The sequence below is a fragment of the Mustela nivalis genome (genome assembly GCF_964662115.1).
Source record: "Mustela nivalis genome assembly, chromosome: 16".
In the NCBI taxonomy this organism is placed as follows: domain Eukaryota; kingdom Metazoa; phylum Chordata; class Mammalia; order Carnivora; family Mustelidae; genus Mustela; species Mustela nivalis.
The window spans coordinates 8,648,390-8,660,440 of NC_139035.1; the positions used below are offsets into that span (position 1 = coordinate 8,648,390).

Consider the following 12,051-nt stretch of genomic DNA (forward strand, 5'->3'; position numbering starts at 1 on the left):
TTACTATTTAGTAAAGCAATTTGACAGTGCGGGGCACGTAACATACGCCCAGCAAATACAGAAGAAATGAATGAGCGGATGAATGAAAGAGCACGGATACAGCTTTACATAACTAATGAAGAACAGACACACTAGATAAGTTAATACTATAAGAAACACAGAGAGCGGAATCATGTCACCTTAAAGACAAACCTGAACTCAAATGTTATAAAAGCATCTACACAGAAGTAATTTAAATTACAATAAATATCCTTCCTTATTCCTTAAAGTATGTTTACTGTAGACCTCCACTAATTGTGAGGACTGGTACACATTAAAATTATGCTCGTTTTCTCCATGTTTTTTGATACTTTTTGTTGAGAGGAAGCCAACAACTAAGCATCAATGCTGCCCAAAATTATCTTTATGGAAGAAAGAAGGAGAAAGAATGGCCTATCTTATTAATGACATTCATAACAATTTTTAAAAGATATTTGCTTCCTTAAGGCAAAAACCATTCAGTTTTAAGCAATAATCAAAATTCTTCAAATGTCTTTCCAAAATCTCATTCACTCAAGTAACATATACATGTAATCAGTAAATCCGTACTGATTGCCTGCTCTGTGACAAGGACCACACTGAGTATACATGGAGGCAAGCAAAACAAAGGTTTGAAAAAAATCTTTTCCAAATAATAGTGTTATCAAAGTGCTTTCACATATTTTTGAATTTGACTCTAGAAACAAATCTGTACAGTAGCTACAGCATCGACAATCTGAACCCAGGCAAACTGTGACCAACCAAATGTGACATTATTTCCTCGCCATCACCATACCGAGATAGTGACGAGTAACAAGTGGGACCGCCTGCAATTCAAGTCTTCTATCGGTTAGGTATGCTTTCTTCCAAATAACCCAATAGGAATTCTCAGAAGTATGTGTAACATTTGTGAATGTCGCTGTGAATATTCTTTCTGTATTAGTTACTTTTCAAAAGTCCAGTAAACACAATGTTTTCAAATAAATTAAAAATCAAATATAACTGCAGCATCACAAAGGAAATGACACCAACAGAAGACCAGAAGGTTGACAAATTTAAAAGGCATGCCAGCAATTTTCTTTTTTACAAATTAGAGCAAGATTCACAGGTTAGCAATTTCCTACATGTTAATTTCTAAGTTCAAAGCCACAATACTATCCATAATACAACTTCCTCTAAACCATATCCTTGCCTGTAAATAATACTATGAAGACTATACTTGCCCTGCACCAGGACTTTTTATATCCTTTAGCTATGCCTAGCCAAACTGAATTAATGAAGGACTACTAAGGTACAAAGACAAGAGAATTTTGCTACTTTGAAATACAAATGACTGTTAAGGGAATCATACTATAATTCTACCCTATTAATTTCAAGAAATAGCTGAAACTAACTTATGCCATAATAAATACCTAAAGTCATATAAAACTCTTTAAAGGACTCAAGGGAAAGGAAAAATACTGAAATAAAGGGAAATTCAAGACAACTTGCTCTGCACTTCAAATAACTCAGCCTATCTGTCCCTCTCACAAGTTGCTATCCTGTTCATAAACCTATCATATGGGGAAAGTGAGCCACAAAACTTTCTTCAGAATGCAGTAACAGACTTTGTGGATTTTCTTAAAACTAATAGATATCTTCACTGTTTCATCCTACAGGAAAATACTTGAATTGGCATAAGCAAGATTTCCAACTTTCACGCAAAATTTCAGGTTCTTTCAATTCGCAAATTTTTAAATATTCATACAAAAGTGGGGAGTATTTCTCCTCTTCTCTACCTCAGTTTAGGGCATTTGAATGCCATCTGAACCAACACAACCATGAGTAACCAAACTAAAAACAGACAAACAAACAAACAAAAAAAACTTGTGCTGGGTGCTGTATTTAATATTCTAACTTGAAGCAACTAGGAAAATGCCTATTGGATTCCTCTGGTTCACCTAAACCACTAAACAAGCCATAGACAAAGGATATCCTACCTTTCTCATATTAAGTGTGGCTTGTCTCTATGTGAAGGCACCTGTAATACAACAGAAAAAGGTTGAGGGTTGCCCCTGAAAGAATATCGGTTGCACAGGAAGCCATACTTTTCCAAAACACATATAAAATCCTTCTAAAATCTGCCTTGGAGACCTCGTTGACAATAAAATGAAAAAAAAATCCACATATATACACAAAATGCAGTTGGTATAATGGTCCATTCAATGTCAAGAATCAGCGTGACGGATTTTACCCAGATTAAACTGAGAGTTAACCCACAGGTATGGAATGCTGTAACAAAGTTCATCACAATGGTGCATCAAGAAGAGCACTGGGCAGGCCCCGAAACTGGGGTCCCCGTTCCCAACTCCACCCCACCCTGAGTGACACTACATCAAGTCCTTTCATTTCTCTGTGCTTCACTTTTCTTGGCCATAAAAATAAAGGTGTAGCATTAGACAAGTAGCTTCACAGCTCTTCCAGAGTTGGTATTTATGATTCTTCAAGTTCAAATCCACCAAGCATCTACTTCGCTCATAGATGACATCTCTGGTGACACCATCATGATTATACACAGTTACTGTTCTCAAAAGTAGTTGGGAAGATAAAATATCAAAACATCAATCTTACTTAGACAAAATTCGAACTGAACTCCAGTACTGGCAAAATACCATCTTCCTCCCCTTCCCATCCCCTAGACTTCCAAACAGAGTCAGAGCCTTAGAAGTCTTCTATAGGTTTCTTCTGGTCAATCATTTTACTTCTCCCCCTGAATATTACCAAAATAAATCCATTTACAAAATGTGAAATCTTGGCAGTTGGTAAAAGCTAAATCTAAAGCAAGTACTGAAAAGACCAATAAAAAGCAAATCTATGGGTCAAGAAACATGTATTAATTTATCTATCAACTACTACGTGAAGGTTACCTGGCAAAGGAAACCTATTTACATCTAAATACAAAAGAGGAGGGCACTGCAATAACATATGTAAACAACTGAGGCTCTGAACTTGGTCTCTGAAACAAATGAAATGAAAAAGACTGTTAAGGGTCTGTCGATAACACTTTTTTTTTTTTTACTCTATTACCGAGATTTCTATGGAAATTATTGTACTACATTACTGAAACTGAGTATGTCACTGGGAAGTCTAATGAGAGGTATAAGCAACTTAGGCAAAATGCTAAGGAAAAAAAGTGTTTCGGGACGAGGACGGTCAAACAGAAATGGCTTTTTATAATGCCGCATTAATAAGTGTTTTCTCTTGTGAAAACCACTTTCATAAAGTAGCAGGGGCTGTTGTGAAGATTAAACCAACTGACACACATTAAGCACCTAGAACAGCGCCTGGTACTTGGCAAGTGCTCACCAGGCACCGGCTGGCATTGACCCTAAACCTGACCTCACGCTGCCGAAAGACCACAATAAAATTTTTAGTTAACATCAGATGATTCAGGGCTAACCTTCCAGGTGACTACAGAAGAGTGTGTGGTGTATAAAACAAGTATTCAGAATACTAAGGCACACTCCTGAAACCTGGAGCTAAAAACAGAGCAACTTCAAATGATTTATATATTCTAACATAAACTTACAAAAATTCATTGTGTGCATTAAAATGTATGTTAAGAAAAACAAAAATGCCACCGTCAAATTATAAGACTGATTTCATCAAAACAAATGAAATGGTTTATTTTTCTGTCTTGAGTCTTATATATTCAAATATAAACTATTGCAAATTACGCATTTTTTAATGCTTAAAACTTAATCACATTATAAACGCAAGATCCTATCAAATCATGCAAAAAATCCAATTAACATGAGTTAACAATAACTGCCTTATCTTCTCAAGGGTGAATTCCTGAACTAAAAAAGTTTAACAACAACGGGTAGCTAACTTTTTACAAAGATATGCAAAGTTCAGGTAAACTCTAAACTTACACAAAAATCAATTTATCAAACAGGTTCCTCTTTTTAAAGAAAACCAAATAGTTGGAAATTTCCATTGAATTTTTAAGAAATAAAATCTTTGGGGCGCCTGGGTGGCTCAGTGGGTTAAGCCACTGCCTTCGGCTCAGGTCATGATCTCAGGGTCCTGGGATAGAGTACCGCATCAGGCTCTCTGCTCAGCAGGGAGCCTGCTTCTTCCTCTCTCTCTCTCTCTGCCTGCCTCTCTGCCTACTTGTGATCTCTCTCTGTCAAATAAATAAAATCTTTAAAAAAAAAAAAGAAAGAAATAAAATCTTTTGTATGTTTAAATCAAAAGCCAGAGTTTAAAAAAATCGTAAATCTCTACTCTACATGACATTCTATTATCCCAAGTACATTTGTCCTAGGATATGTTTAACCAGAACATGTTTAGATTTGCAATGATTCTGAAAACAAATTCTCTTTCTAATGGTAGTAATCTTCTGAATGATATGTAAATAAGGAAAGTTTTTAATCAAACTAGCTCTAGCACACAGTTCACACTCAAAAATTTGTTGGAAGAATGAATGAAATCTTATTTAAAATATTTTACAGCTATAAAAGTACATAAACCAAAAACTCTAAAGCTGAACCCTTAAGCACCTTTACATACACAACTTAAACTAAGATCAATGTCAAATTAAAAACCAATTTTCAGTTGGAAAACAACTCACTAAGGTAATTTTTACAGAAAGACTAAGCATAGGGGACAAAATGGATATAAGTAGTAGTTTCCTAAGTTTTTTGGTAGAATTACTTTAGGTATTTTTAAAATGCTATTGGAAAACCTACTACTGCAAACACCTACCACAAACAAAACATAGCAACTGAAAACTATAGTTCTACATTCATCTAAGTTCTAATGGTGTCTCAATCATATGATATGTGCACTCCCTCACTTAAAAATTAGAAGCACAAGCCAATCAAAGATATTCGGGTCAACCCTAGTGAGACCAAAAAAAGCAGATCTTCAAATACAGTCTATGTGGTAAACTTTCCAAGTCAAGATTATGTGTTGCCAAAAGGAAACAAAAAACAAAAAACGACACTCCTGATATGCATCTTCCAAAGTATTACACATTCACCTCAGAAATCGAGTAATTTACCAAGAATTAAATTTCTTAATAAAAAATGCATTCCTGTCTTAGACAACCACTTCCTGAATGTGTGCTGGTTTTGGACGACCACCACCTGGGATATTTATATTCATTTATACGTATTTTGCAATGATATTTAACTTCTGAAAGCAAACTTCCCTAAGCCAGGTTTACTGGACTCTTCTAGCTTTGGCTTTTTCAACTATTTCCTAACAATGTATAACCTAATTTAATGAGTTTCCACCAAAACCCAAAGGGGGGGGGGGTGGTGATTTACAATTTACAGTAATTTACATCTTTATAAAAGATATAAAATGACCATGCCTTCCCAAATATGGAACATCTATCTAACTTGACGATTTGAAGCACTTGACAAGGTACTCAACTGCAAAAAAAGTCATCATGTCACATGTCTTAGCTACAGGATGAACTAAAAAAGTGTGAACATTTTCTTACTAGTACTACTTAATACAGATACATAGGTTCCGCTGTTAACTTATCTTTGAAAATGTAAGCCATTACAAACTACTGGGCTCTCGACCAATTACCACACTGGTGAAATGAGTTGGTTTTATTTTCATAAGGTTCTCCTGATGCAAAAAAAAAAAAAACAAAAAAAAATGGGAGCATCCTACCCTTGGCTTATGGGAAAGCCTTTCCTCTGCTTTAAGATAAACAGCCAATATCGGTATTGAAGACCTGGCCCCAAAGAGACTCAATCCAGCCTAAGTGAAGATCTCCGGGGTAATCCCAAACAAGGAGTGACCCCCGCCTGGGAGTCAGGGTGAACCCGGCGACCCGCCAGGCTTCAACTTTGGGCTCTGAGGGCCCAGCCAGCATCATGGCTGATGCAGACCCGATGCGCAGGAGGAGGAGGTGGACGAGGAAGAGGCTGGTTTGTTTACTTGCAGCCTGAGCCGCCGCCACCGCCAGCAGCTACAGCATCACTGGATCCGCCAAACCCAGCATCTTCCGCACATTTCTATTCTTAGCACACAACTCCCAAGCGGATTAAAACCCCACTACTATTAAAAACACAGACGAGCACGTTACCCACCTCCCACACACACCCCCACCCCCCCGGCCCCCCCTCTCCAGGGCAGTCTTTTCCTGCGCGCCGGCTGCCGGGGAGGGTGGGGAGGAAGGAGACCCCGGGGGACGCCGGTGCATCCTCGCCTGCACCCCACCCCGCGCGCGCAGACAGCCCCCGCGCCGGGGAGCGCGGCAGACGGCCCCCTCCCCCCAACCCAAACACGCCGGCACCCGCGCTCCCCGCGTTATATAAGCCCGCCGCCGCCCCCGCCCGGCCGGCGCCCCCTCCCCACGCCGCGCGGCCCGGGCCGGCCGGGAGCGGGAGCTGCGCAGGGACTGGAGGCGCCAGGGCCGGGGCAGCGCGGACGCGGCCGGTACCGCTAGGCCGGGAACACCCTCCCCGGCCCCCCGCGCGCCGCCGCCCCCCAGCTTCCCCCGGAAAGTGAGGGGGTGCCGGTGTCAGCGGCGCCGGGCATCCCCCGGCCTGCCCACCCACACCCACACCCGAGCCTCCGGTGACCCGGCCCCCGCCCACGCCCCCGGCGCGGTGACAACCCAGACGCCCCCGCCTCTCCCCCCCCAACCCCGCCGCCGCCTGCCCTCCCCCCCCCCGCCCGAGGGAGGCCCGGGGCCCGGGGCCCGGAGGGAGCGGAGGCCAGGCGGGGAGGGGGCGAGCGGGGGGCGGTGGCTGTTACCTGCAAAGGCGGTGGCGGCGGCGGCCCCGCAGCTGCTCGGGCGGCGGCGGAGGATGGAGCCGGGGGGGCGGGGGGAGGAGAGGGGGCGACTCGGGGGTCCCCCCTTCCTCCTCCTCCCCTCCTGTCCTCCCCCCACCCCGCAGAGCCTCTGGCCCCCCTGGAGCCCGGTGAGGCCGGCGGGAGGGCAGGCGAAGGCTGCAGGGGAGGGAGGAGGGAGCCGGCCGGGCCGGGCCGCGGAGCTGGAGCGGGAGGCGGCGGCGGCGGCGGCGGCGGCGGGAGGGGAGGGCGGAGGGAGGGCGGCGGCGGGGGGAGGAGGAGGCGGAGACTCTACATGGGAATCGGATATCGGCTACAAATTCAATTCATCACCAGAAAACACCGCTCGGGCGGGGGCCGGGTCACGCCGGCGAGGCGGCGGCGGGCGGAGGCTCCGGGCCCCGGGGCGCGCCCGGCGCGGGTCGGGGGTCTGCGGCCTCCTCTGGGGGTGGGGGGCCGCGCCTCGCCGCGGGGGTGGGGGGTACCCTGCCGCCGCCTCCCCGCCCCCTCCTTCCTCCCTCCCGGGCCGCCGCCGCCGCCGATCGCTTCTCGCCGCCGCCGCCGCCGCCGCCGCCGCCGCCGCGGGGCTTGTTGTTGACTTTGAGGAAAACTCCTGACGTCAGGGGCTGGCTCTCGGCGACTGGCGGGAGCGGCTTCCCCGCGTCCCCGGCCCTGCCCGCCGCCTCTGCTCCCCTCCCTGCCGCGCCCTCGTCCGCAGGCTTCCCCGCGCCCCCCAAACCCGCGGCGCCCCGCGCCCCCTCTCCTCTCGCGAGAACATCCCCCCAGCCCGCCGGAGCCGGCGGCGGGGGCAGGCGCTCCTGGGCGGGAAGTTCTGGCTCTCCCCGCGCCCTCGTGGCCCCCGAGGCCCGCCGCCCGCCGCCGTCGCCACCGCCCCGGGGCGGTGGGCGGCGCCCCCGGGGGAAGCTGAGCCCGAGGGCCGGCAGCGGGCGGCGAGCGGACCGCACCCTCCGCGCCCCGGGGCTGGGTCCCGAGCGCGAAGCCCTCCCCGAGCGTCCCCCGGAGACCTGGCCGCGCGGCCGGCCCGAGCGCGCCTCTCGCAGGAGCCCCCCCGGCGCGCCCCGGCCGCGGTCGCCGCCGCTTCGGGGGGGGGACGGGTTGCCCGGGCATCGGAATTCACTCTTAAAATGACACCCTTTTTAGGGATATTAGTTTTCGTTGACTTTAGGGAAGCCATGATGTATTGCCTCCACACTGCAGAAGATACCCACTTCTTTCTTTTGAAGTTCATGGCTCCTGAGACTGTTTGCGGTGCAGACGCTCCTGGTGCGGAATGGCCATGCTCTCGCATGCAGCGTAGTCCGTAAAGTTATAAAAGAAGTTTATTTCTTCCGACTCCGTGTTTTGTCGTTTCTGGAACACTTTGAAACCCCGTTTTGTTTCACCACGTGGCTCTAGCCTTGTCGAGGTACGTGGTGTTTCTCCCACTGCAAGATTCTCGGTCATGCTCCCGGCTTCTTCTGGAGAATTCCTGCTAACATGCACCTCCCTTTCTGCTTTCCCACGTCCTGACAACACTGGGTCAGGACTGATTGTCTTCTACTGTGTGGGACAACAGTATGACACCAAAGAAGAAAAAACGGGGGGGGGGAGAGTTAAGTTAAATTCCCCCCACTTGTAGGGACGATTCTAGAACAATATTTGCTTTTTTAAGATACACAAGCCACCCCAGGGGGAAAAGTCCTCAATTGCTGCTTTTCTCCTTTCCCCATAGTTCCCAACACATCAAGGACTGATTAATAAACATACAGACTGTATCCTTACATAGTTTATCGGAGTATAAAATGTACACAGTTTATTCCCATAATTATCAGACCTCTAACAGTCCCTATTGGCAAAATGACTCGCTTACAGATTTCTAGCTGTGAAACACAATAATGGGTCACATATTAATTTTATAGTAACCTAACCCACTTCTTATTTTTAAGAAAATAGTTCCTGTGACACCAGGGCAAAAAAGAGGGTCTCCAAAGCTCTTGTAAATATTTAACTCTAAGAGTTGTGGCATTCTGAATTACTAATACCTCTTATCAATTTTAATTTTCATGTGTTTTCGATTTTAACATCAGCATATTTGCAAGAACCAAATTTGTCCCATAAGCCATGATGCCCCGCCATATTTCTCCGAGTCTCACCATATTGTATTATATCTTTGCCGGATTAAAGCGTACAATTAAGTATTGTGTAAACTACAGTGGATTATATATTCTGGGCTTCGTGTATTTGAAAAATTATAAACTTTTATTTCTACTCTACTTTTCTCTAGTCGTTTACAAATTTCTAGAATAAAATCATGTCAGCTCTTGTTAGAGAATTATTATTTATTATAGAACTATTATTTATTTAAATAGCATTGTTCTTTCCCTTAGACTGTGCCATCATACATTTGGCAGAATCTGCCCTTGAGGCATGCTGGTACTCCACACAGAGCATATGCCAGCTTTCTCCTCTTCTTCCTTGTCAATACATCACAATCATAAAGGGAGCAGAGTGCATTTATCCATGAGAATGTCCCTCCCAAATTTCAGGGAGAAAGCCCTCATTCTTTCTTAAGCCGGATATTCTTGGCTAACATCTCTCAGTTGTAGTAATTTATGCATCTTAAGAAAAGCCTTCACTCTTTTTGACTACCAATGACTAAATTAGATACTGAGAGCTATTTCTTAGTACTTTTCCCATTTAGGGGGAGTTACTTAAACTGGAAGGTAGGTTTAAACAATGCCACTTCTCTGCCTTAATAAAAAGGGTATCTTGTCCCGAATGTCTAGGATAGGACGTGGTACAAAGTACACACAGAGTGTTTGTTGACTGACTGACTGACTGAATGAATGAATGAAAAAATAAATCTGTACCCTATGTATGGTTTATACAATACTATCCTCTTGGGGTGGCTTATTGGCAAGATCATGAATGTAGTTGGGAGGCTTACAGACCTGAGTTCAAATCCTCTATCGGCAGGATTTATGTCTGACCAGTTGCTTCACATTTCTTAGCCTTAATTCCCTCCTTTGTGAACTGACAGTTACAATACTTCAACAGTTTATTATGAGAAATAAATGCGATGAAATCTTAGAATCTAAAATGTAGTGAGTGCATAGCAAGCTAAAATTCCTTTATCCTAAATGTGAATATATTCATTATTATAACACTAGCTGCTATAATAAATAAACACAAAAATATATCCTGGCACACAACAACAGAGGTGTATTTGTCACCCATGTAAAGTCCTGAATGCAGGCAAGTTACCTCTAAACATTTATTCTGACAAATGCTTAGGATCTGAGAAACCTGGGTGGCTCATTCAGTTGGGTGTCTGCCTTCAGCTCAAGTCATGATCCCGGCCGGGGTCCTTGGATTAAGTCCTGCATCAAGCTCCTTGCTTGATGGAGAGTCTGCTTCTCCCTCTTCCTGCTGTTCCCCCTGCTTGTGTGTACTTTCCCCACCCCGTCAAATACATAAATAAAATCTTTTTTTTTTAAAGATTTTATTTATGTATTTGACAGAGAGAGAGAAATCACAAGTCAGCAGAGAGGCAGGCAGAGAGAGGCGGGGAAGCAGGCTCCCTGCTGAGCAGAGAGCCCCATGTGGGGCTCGATCCCAGGACCCTGAGATCATGACCTGAACTGAAGGCAGAGGCTTAACCCACTGAGCCACCCAGGTGCCCCACATAAGTAAAATCTTTAAAAAAAAGACAAGCCAACAAATACTTAGGATCCGTGTTTCTTCCATGTGAGAGCTCCAATGTGTTCAATGCGTAATCATCAGGCAGAAGGGAAGGCATGGAGGTCATTCAAGGAAGGTTTTCGACACCTCACTTCCACTCACATTCCATTGACTAGAACTCTCCTCCATAGCCACCTAAGTATGAGGCGGGCCATGAAATGGAATCAGTCTAGGCCAGGAAAGAAAAAAAATGAGATAGTTTTGATAAACAGCCAGCCAGTTTCTGCCACAGTTGGTTTCCGAAATAACCACGTGAAAGCCACGGGCTGTAATTAATGAATATTCTGGATGATTAATAGAGGAATTTTCAAAAGAGCTTAGTTTAAACCTACGTGGATATAGCAGAAGGATCTGTGGCAATAGTTAATCGATACAGATCGTCTTTTGCATAGATGTCCTTCTTCGTGTGTAGGTCAAATGTCTTGTGTTAGAAACACAAGAGAACTAGGTATGTCACCAATCTGAAGACACAAAACTGGTGTTTTGCTTAAAGCCTTCTGGAAACCTCCCTCTTCTGTCACTGCCGGATTTTTCTCTCCGTACTATGTCACTCAGTACGAATGAACATTTTTTCATTCATATTGTCCTTCTGAGTCTGACAGCAAAGGAAGCAATCTCTGGACATTACGTGGAGTCTGTCAGGACACTTGAGTCACAGAAATTACTGACCTCAGTTAAACAACTGCTCAGAGCTAGAATTCATGATCTAATTCCAAAGCCACCAGCATGCATAATTATTCTCCCTGGCTGTGTGGGAGAATCCAGGTAAGCAATAAAATGAACACATCCATGTTATATTCCCAGAACCCCATTTGAGGCTAGAATTTTCAGCTTCCTGAGGTGCTGTGCACGTCTAGCTGTTTCCAAATCGGCTCTGCGAGGACTGAACTTTTCAACAGGACAGCTCTCAGGGAAGCCACCACAGTGCATTTCCAACCCTCACCTAGATAATCACCCCAGCCGTTCTGTTGTCTCTGGCTAGTAGGGTTCTGTTCCAGGAAGTGTCCCCATCCATTTAAAACACAATGTCTTCTGCTAATGCAAATACCTTCAGAATCACCAGGAAGGTTTCAAACCTATACCTGACTTCGGCGCCCCTGCTCCCACGATGAAAGCTTTCAATTGTTGACCTTGTGATATGTCATTCAATAATCCTGGTTTGCTATTTTATAGCAGGAGGAAATTCAGTCTGAACCTTTTTCTCTTGTCTGTTAGTTACTAGATGGAACTATGGCCACTTAAAGTTACAAACACCATCTCAATTCGGAAATTGGATTTTAATCAAAACACTGAATTTAATTTATAATTCTATCCTCCTCTGGGCTGGAAGCCGGTAGTGGGGAAAGCAGGCGAGCTCAGCCTCTCGGTTTTGGGTCTTGTTTTCCTCTTCCAGCCCGCAAGACAGTCCCCGGGTGAGGGATGGAACCATCCTCCTCCCGCGGGTCGGCTTGGAATCCAGCTTTGCGCTCTCTCCCTCGGATGCACAGAACC

General features: G+C 45.1%; 1 protein-coding gene across 2 annotated transcripts in view; it reads right to left on the bottom strand.

The window, feature by feature from the left end:
* Positions 1–7,186, bottom strand: part of AKT3 (AKT serine/threonine kinase 3) — a 303,429-nt gene extending 296,243 nt beyond the window's left edge. Inside the window, exons 1-2 of one of the 2 annotated variants that reach the window (XM_082702258.1) lie at positions 6,784–7,186; positions 1,998–2,038 (exon numbers count right to left, since the gene is read on the bottom strand). The gene's annotated coding sequence lies outside the window, so the exon portion shown is untranslated. The remainder of the gene's footprint in view (positions 1–1,997; positions 2,039–6,783) is intronic. The other variant, XM_082702257.1, reaches the window with a different exon arrangement.
* Positions 7,187–12,051: the final 4,865 nt, after the last annotated feature.